Raw genomic sequence first — 8,241 nt, forward strand, 5'->3', positions numbered from 1 at the left:
ATCTTTCCTTCATGGAAAGATTATACCGCGGACACAGAACAATTTCCAGTCTTCCTCCGCAACTTACGCGTAAGTAATGTACTAATGTTATTCATGGTCATTACTGCATATGTTTCTGCTGACAGAAGACACAAGATTTCATTATTTTAAATAGGCGAGGACTAAACTGGATTGTGAAGATGAGCAAGGGTTGGTTGCGCTTTTCAAGCACTCGTTGATGAAGTATCGTTCCTATTTGAGGCAAGCGCACTTCGATGGCAAACCTATAATGAAATTTTTGTAAAGTCTCCGGTGCTACATTTATTCGACGGTGACTGGAATAATCTTGTTACACGTTGGTCTCGACTGCATCATAAGGTATTGTCTATGATATCACATCACAATTTGAACTACATTTCTGCATTTTCCTTAACGTCTCACTTATACAAAAACTATTAGCAGAAGATCATTCATTCTCAAGGGACCACAGAATCTCGCAACTATACTGCACACTGCATTGCTCTTGTGAGTACCTCTTGCCCTGTATGACCATACTTACTTTCATAGTTGTTTGATTATGCAGCATCACTGCACATGTTAGTCTCGTTATCGTCCATTTGATGGACATTATAATATCCGTATGGACTCTTACATAAATTTAGAATCAACCCAATTCTTTTGAAGAGGTTTAGCTCTGCAGTCCTCTTGTAAGGACTGAACGCCGTCTATCACTGTACTTACATTAACAGCTACTCCCCCCGTCCCATAATATAAGAACATTTTGTACAGTACACCAGTGTTCAAAACACTCTTGTATTATGGGAAGAGGGATTGGTTCATTGTGTAGCATTCTGCATCTTATCTCCCCCGCCCACCATTTACTAAAAAAGATCAGATCTATATTTAATCTTACCAAAAAGTAGAATACACAGACAATGCCAGTGCAGAAGTGTAGCCCATTGCTCTTGTCAGTACATTTTGTCCTGTAATGCTTGTACTTCCAGGGATTGGTAGTTCATTATGTAGCATCAATCTTCATCTTATCTTCATTATCCTCTTTCCCTTCTAGTATTATCATATCTATAATTACTCTCTACAAAATGTAGAGTACAGGCAATGCTTATGAAGAAGATTCTGTGCTGAAATTCTTGAGTTATCCTTCCCTTGATTTGGAGAATGGCATTATAAACCCGGTGTTAACTGTTAATGTAAGTCAGTCCTTCTAAAGCCTTTATCCTCAACTACTGTTTAATTTTCTCATACTACCTATCGTTTACTGCTGTTTAGTTTGCTGTTTCCACCAATATGCATGTTCGCAAGAACCGTAAGTTCTAAGTTTTACTTGTAAAACCAAATTCCTTATTCATACCATGCACATTACTCAATACTCCCTATATGTATGCTTGTTTTTGTGGATCTATAATCCAGTGTGTGGTGAAGCAGCCCACGTTTGCACATGTCATCTCCTGTTTTATCTTACTGATGTGGCTGATGATATGAACAACATGCCATGCACATTAACCAAAATAGATACAATGATTTTCTTTGCCCTTCACCTATGCTTGTTATGTTGACATGGTAATCCAGTAGTGTGGTGAAGCTCCCCGCATTATGAACAATGCCAAATTATGCTATTGATATTTTGAACTTACTCTTTATTTTCTAATTTGAAATTGGATGAAATTGACAGCACAGTTATCATCTTTGTTTATGCACGTGCAAAACATGTCATCTCTCTGCTTTGTTTCAGGGTGATATGCCTGATGGCATGCACAAGTCTGCTGAAGGCTGTGAGACAAACCCAACATATATTGCAGCAAAGAAGGCAAAACATCTTGAAGATAGCGAGACAACCCCAAAGTCTTGTCTTAATGCAGTGTTCAAGTTACTTGAGACTAGCAGTCAGACAAGCTCACAGAATTCGTTGTCTGAATCAGTTCGACTTCTTCAGTCCCAAGTTCGAGCAGAAAGGCATTCTGCAACTCAACTTCAACTTGAAGTCCTATCTCTAAGAAAGATTGCGGAGAACACCAATGAGAATCTCATCGCTAAACAGCTACACCTAGAAGCTATGACCGACATGCTAGGCCGGTGTCACAGCCTTGCTCAACAGCTTGCACAACAGTTCTCGTGCAAGGCTAACCTTTCTTGAACTGTCTTGGAAGTGGTCTCAGTTCAGTATTATTTTGTTACGCTGCAATGGTGCCCAGTTTTTGTAATCTGCTTCTTCCTTGCGCTTTATGATCACTAGTGGCGAACTTTGATGCCCAGTGGATGTAATATACCATAAATCCTTTATTGTATAGTGTAGGTTTATTCTTAGTTAGTATGCCGTAATTTCTTTATTGTATAGAGTAGGTTTGTTCTTAATCCCTACTAGTTACTGCCATCATTCGCTATCTGAAAAAATCAGATGTAGTCGATCGGGCCGAAACATTCACCTCTAACGGGCCTGGTTTTTAGCGGGCCACAATTGGGCCGGCCTGCATCTTTCTTGGGCCTGAAAGATTGGGGCCTTCACACTTTGCGCGAGGCCCACAACTTGCACCGGCCTATATTTTAGTTGGGCCTTTCGTGGACCCAGCGCTTAGTTTGGCCCAGGTAGCGTTGGGCCATTAACAGGCTAAATATTGTACTGGCCTGTTACGGTCCAGATGAAATCATGGGCCTTTAGCAGGCCGAAATGCATGTTGGGCCTCAATTTTCACTAGTCGTCGATGGGCCTTCAGGAGGCTGAAATGTAGACCAGGCCTTTTTGGGCCCAGTTATATCACGGGCAGTTACCAGGCCGAAACGTATCTCGGGCCTTAGTTGGCCCACTGATATCATGGGCCTTTAAGAGGTCGAAAGTTTAGTACAGACATCAATGGGCCGAATTATGCGACATGCCTTAAACAAGCCCAAAGTCACGTTGGGCTTAACTGTTGCCACCTTTATCACGGGTCATTAGTGGGCCCGATGTCCCGTCAGACCATATATGGCCCATGGGCAGCAAGGGCCATTCCCAGGCCGAAAGTCACACCGGGCTGAAATGGGCCCATGTCTACATCGCGCCTCTAACAGGTCGAAAGTCACTGGGCTGTAATTGGTCCCAAATATTTGGCGAACAATTAACGGGCCAGATCTAGCTTCGGGTCGTAAATGGGCCTTTATTAAGCAGACCATTATTGGGCTGGCCCACTAGTATCTAAGTAAGTACTACGGGCCTTTTACTGGGCCGGCCTTTTTAACCTATATGGGCCTCTGTTGGGCCCAGCCACGTGTCGACGTATCATAGGCATGTCTACTCCAATGGACGAGCGACATCTGGCCCACTGACGAGCTGACAGGTGTTCCCTCCGGCCAATCAGAATTTTACACGTGGAAATTTCCCATTGGTCATGGCTGTTAACAGGTTATCGGATCCAGAACCGGACCCAATAGCTTAACGGCATTCTATTACGGTGGATTCCACGTGTCGGTCACCCTTGATGAAAGCACTTCTGTGACGCACGATTTATCGTCATGGAAGTGGACACTTCTGTGATGATAATTTTGGTAATGTCATGGAACACTTCTATGACAGCACAGGTATGACTATCTTAATTCTGTCATAAAATCGTCATGGATGTACATGCATAACAAAAAACGCGACCTACTGTGACAAACACGTATCATCACAGAAGTGTATTTTTTGTAGTGGGGGTTGTCAATCCCTTCACGGTCACTTACAAAAGTGAGATCTGATAGAGATAATAAGATAAATATTTTTGGTATTTTTATTGTATAGATTGGAAAATAAAGATTGCAAAATAAACAACGATAGAAATAACAAGTAGATAGGAAAATATTATGATGGAAGATAGACCCGGGGGCCATAGGTTTCACTAGTGGCTTCTCTCAAGATAGCAAATTCTACGGTGGGTGAACAAATTACTGTTGAGCAATTGATAGGAAAGCGCATAGTTATGAGAATATCTAGGCATGATCATGTATATAGGCATCACGTCCGCTACAAGTAGACCAAAACGATTCTGCATCTACTACTATTACTCCACACATCGACCGCTATCCAGCATGCATCTAGAGTATTAAGTTCATAAGAACAGAGTAACGCATTAGGCAAGATGACATGATGTAGAGGGATAAACTCAAGCAATATGATGAAAACCCCATCTTGTTATCCTCGATGGCAACAATACAATACGTGCCTTGCTGCCCCTACTATCACTGGGAAAGGACACCGCAAGATTGAACCCAAAGCTAAGCACTTCTCCCATTGCAAGAAAGATCAATCTAGTAGGCCAAACCAAACTGATAATTCTAAGAGACTTTCAAAGATATTAAATCATGCATAAAAGAATTCAGAGAAGAATCAAATATTGTTCATAGATAATCTTGATCATAAACCCACAATTCATCGGATCTCGACAAACACACCGCAAAAAGAATTACCCCGAATAGATCTCCAAGAGAATCAAGGAGAACTTTGTATTGAGATCCAAAGAGAGAGAAGAAGCCATCTAGCTAATAACTATGGACCCGGAGGTCTGTGGTAAACTACTCACACATCATCGGAGAGGCTATGGTGTTGATGTAGAAGCCCTCCGTGATCGATTACCCCTCTGGTGGAGCGCCGGAAAAGGCCCCAAGATGGGATCTCACGGGTACAAAAGGTTGCGTCGGTGAAAATAGGGTTTCATGATGCTCTCGGATGTTTTCGGGGTATATGAGTATATATATAGGCGAGGGTGGGGGCGCGCCTACCCCCTGGGCACGCCCTCCTGCCTCATGGCCGCCTCGTTGCTTCCTTGACGTCCACTCCAAGTCTCCTAGATTGCGTTTGTTCCAAAAATAACTCTCCTGAATGTTTCATTCCGTTTGGATTCCATTTGATATTCCTTTTCTGCGAAACACTGAAATGGGCAAAAAAATAGCAATTTGCACTAGGCCTTTGGTTAGTAGGTTAGTCCCAGAAATAATATAAAAAGGTATATTAAAGCCCATTAAACATCCAAAATAGATAATATAATAGCATGGAACAATCAAAAATTATAGATACGTTGGAGACGTATCAGTGTCCTTAGCATTTTGAGGGGTCCACATTCTTAATCCATGCCATGCCAATCATTGAACTTTCTAAAATGATCATCTTCAAATAGTATTAGTTCAATGAGCTATATGTTGTTAGTAATTACCAAAACTACCCAGGGATAGTTGCACTTTCAGGGGGATACTTGAACATTGGGATGTCCCTGCTGCTACAGCTACAACGCAACTCCAGCCGCTTCAGTTTCACGTTTGGTCTTCACATGTGCATCATTCCCGTATGTTTCTGCTTGGATAATTAACTAACCAATCCATTCTCATTTCTGATCACGAGGATGTCATCATTCTTATGTGGATATAGGATTTTTCTACTTTGGTATTTTCATTTGTGTGGAGTTCAATTAGCCTATTGAGAAATATTTACGTGGTGTCGTCCTGGTGGGAGAGGAGACAGCTCAGAACAGGATGCAAGGAGATAAATCATATTTCCTTATACGTTAAGGTAATATGCATCTTGCATTCCTGCAATTGTATTGTTGCACCACATTATTAGTGCTAGCACGGGTCCGGCCACCGCACCTATCAGTTGGGGATACCGTACCTAGGGTCCTGGGAAGGATCGTCGAGTGGGGCGACACCCACTGCTGCCATGTCTCCGGTGCTGGCGTTGCATGCATCAGGTTGGATACAAATTGAGATTTGACCGTATTTCTTTGTTTTCTGATAGAAAGGGTGCATGCCATGTGTCTAGCTCACGTATATTAAAGGTTGTTCACTAATTTTTGAAAATGGCATAATGTATATTTATTGTCTAAGTGGTGGCGATAGCTTGAGCATGTGGAATCTGGTGAACTACACTTGCTTCTTGATAGATATGTGGGACAAAGGGCTCATGGTACCTATTGCCCGCCCTTCCGCCGCTTTGATAACCGTGTGAACTATATGTTGGCAGAGAAAAAGGGAAGGAGGTCCTCATACAGAGTCGCATACTTCAGCAGTGCGGGAGACTGGAGAACGGGTCGAGTAAACTCCCTTAGGGCCGATTAAATCACAAACGAGGAACTTTTTTTTGATTTGAATGGTATGTTCTCAAAAAAGAAAGGCAGAGGTAAATACTTCGAAGAGGTGGCTCGGTAGGGGTGGAATGGTCAATAGGCAAGTCAAGGATGACTTTGTTGGTTTGAGATTTTTTTGGATCCATGCAAGCCATTTCCAGTTGAAGTCATAAGGTACCATCCTGTTCCAGCCAGGAAGACAGCTCTATCTCACAAGTTAGCTGGATCTTTTGTTTAAGCCAAAGGCTAGAAAAGCTATTTCAAATGAGTTTGGGCTCCATTAAGTTATCCTCATTTCCTGAGATAAGCGCAGTTCAACAAAACTAAAAGCTAGATATATCGTTGTAAAGTAGAGCTAGGTTGCATGATTGGATTGTATAGAAGGATAAGAAGGATTTTAAAATTCCTTCTTTTTTAAAAAAATGAAAGAAGAAAGAGAGTGGGATGAGATGAAAGTAAATGCAGAGAGCTGATTCGATCAAAGAATCTCGCAGCTTTAGTGCAACAAGCCGATCGAAAGCACTCGTCTTTATCGACTAAATGCTTTTTGTCTCTTCCTCACTAAACACCCGCTTCATGGCTCCTCCTTCTTTGCCTAGCGGTTAACGGTCCCCCTGGCCCCGCAACCAAGAGTCACTCATCGAAAGCTGACCAGGAAGACAATAACTGCTATTTCAAGAAAGCATGGTTGGAGTTCTTTTATTAACGAAGGGAAGAGGACGGTCTTACTCATCAGAGATACCTGACTTATTAGTGGACTGGTCATGTCATAGCAGAAGGTCAGAGGTGGGAAACAAGGAAACATAGGAGATTCTTACTGGGACATAGGCTATGAGTTGAGGGGAAGAGGTTTGATTGCTAATAAAATGAGTGGAAGAGCTGCTCGGTCAAAGGCATTCTCTCAAGTAGCAAGGCAAGACGGAAAAGCAGGAAGGAAAGTTGATAGGTACTACTCTGTGGTAACATCTATCGATTCTGCTCTCAGGAAAGTCTGGCAAGGGGAATATCTGGCTGAGGAATTAGAGTAACTTTGGTAGCACTCGGGGATAGAATCAATCAAAGAACTTAAGAAATTTCCCGTATCGATAGCAGCTCCCGCTTTAGAAAAAACCTATCTCATCAGGAAGGTATACCTGACCCTTTTTTAGCTAGTTTCGGGAAAGCAGTAAGTTAAGTAAGTCAAACCCTTCTAAGTGAAGAATAGCATAGAGAAATGGTAACGTAATAAGGGAAAGGGAGCAAGCTGCTTCCATATCTCCCAAAAAAAGAAACAAAAAGTTCTAGTGGAATCTTCCATTCATTTTGATTTAGGTCTTTCTGCACCATATTTAGATCTTCCCTTTCTATGATCCAGAATTCCCAGCAAATCCTTGACTCCTCGTATACGATGGGATTTCACACCTGGCGAGCCTTTCACTCTACTTCCTCTGACTAAGACTATGGAATGTTCCTGCGAATTATGACCTTCACCTGGAATGTGAGCAAATATAGCATGTCAATTGCGCAATCGTACTTTTGCTACCTTACGTAGATCTGAATTAGGTTTTTTCAGTGTTCTCGTCGAAACACGCATGCATACTCCTTGCTTCTAGGGACATTGATCTGAAGCTCTAGTACGGCCCATCCACCATTTTTCTTCTCTACCATGACGAATCAATTGATTTTTTGTAGGCATCCCTCTTTCCTATGTCCTTCCCTGCTTTGCCTTTTCGAAAGAGGTTACTCCCGATCCGAAGCACCCATTTTCCAGTCATAGAGAGATCCAATTGTCAAAATCAATAAAAAGGCCATCATGGACCAAGATCCAAACAGATCAATCTTGTTAGGAGGTACTACCCAAAGAAAAGAAAAGGTGACTTCCAGATCAGGGATAATAAATAAAATAGGAACCAGATAGAAAATGGGTGCTTCGACGCCCCACCGTCAGCGTATTATCCCTCAGCACACGTGGGATATGTTAAAATAGGAACCGGATAGAAAATGCAGCAATTCCTATTTTATTTGTTATCCCTCAGTGCACGCATTGCCGCCCCACCGTCTCCTAAATCGTTAACGTCGACGTTCGAGGCCTCGCCGTCGTCCTCCGTGCGCTTTGGTGCACTCACCGCGGTGATGCCCTCTCGCGTTGTCAACACGGTCAACAAACAAGAGGAATTGGGAGAGGACTATACGCGGAGAG

General features: G+C 42.4%; 1 pseudogene; it reads right to left on the reverse strand.

Moving 5' to 3' along the window:
* Window positions 1–7,359: 7,359 nt before the first annotated feature.
* On the reverse strand, window positions 7,360–7,737 carry LOC125506839 (annotated as a pseudogene).
* Window positions 7,738–8,241: the final 504 nt, after the last annotated feature.

This window comes from Triticum urartu, chromosome 5 (genome assembly GCF_003073215.2).
Source record: "Triticum urartu cultivar G1812 chromosome 5, Tu2.1, whole genome shotgun sequence".
NCBI classification, from domain to species: Eukaryota; Viridiplantae; Streptophyta; class Magnoliopsida; order Poales; family Poaceae; genus Triticum; species Triticum urartu.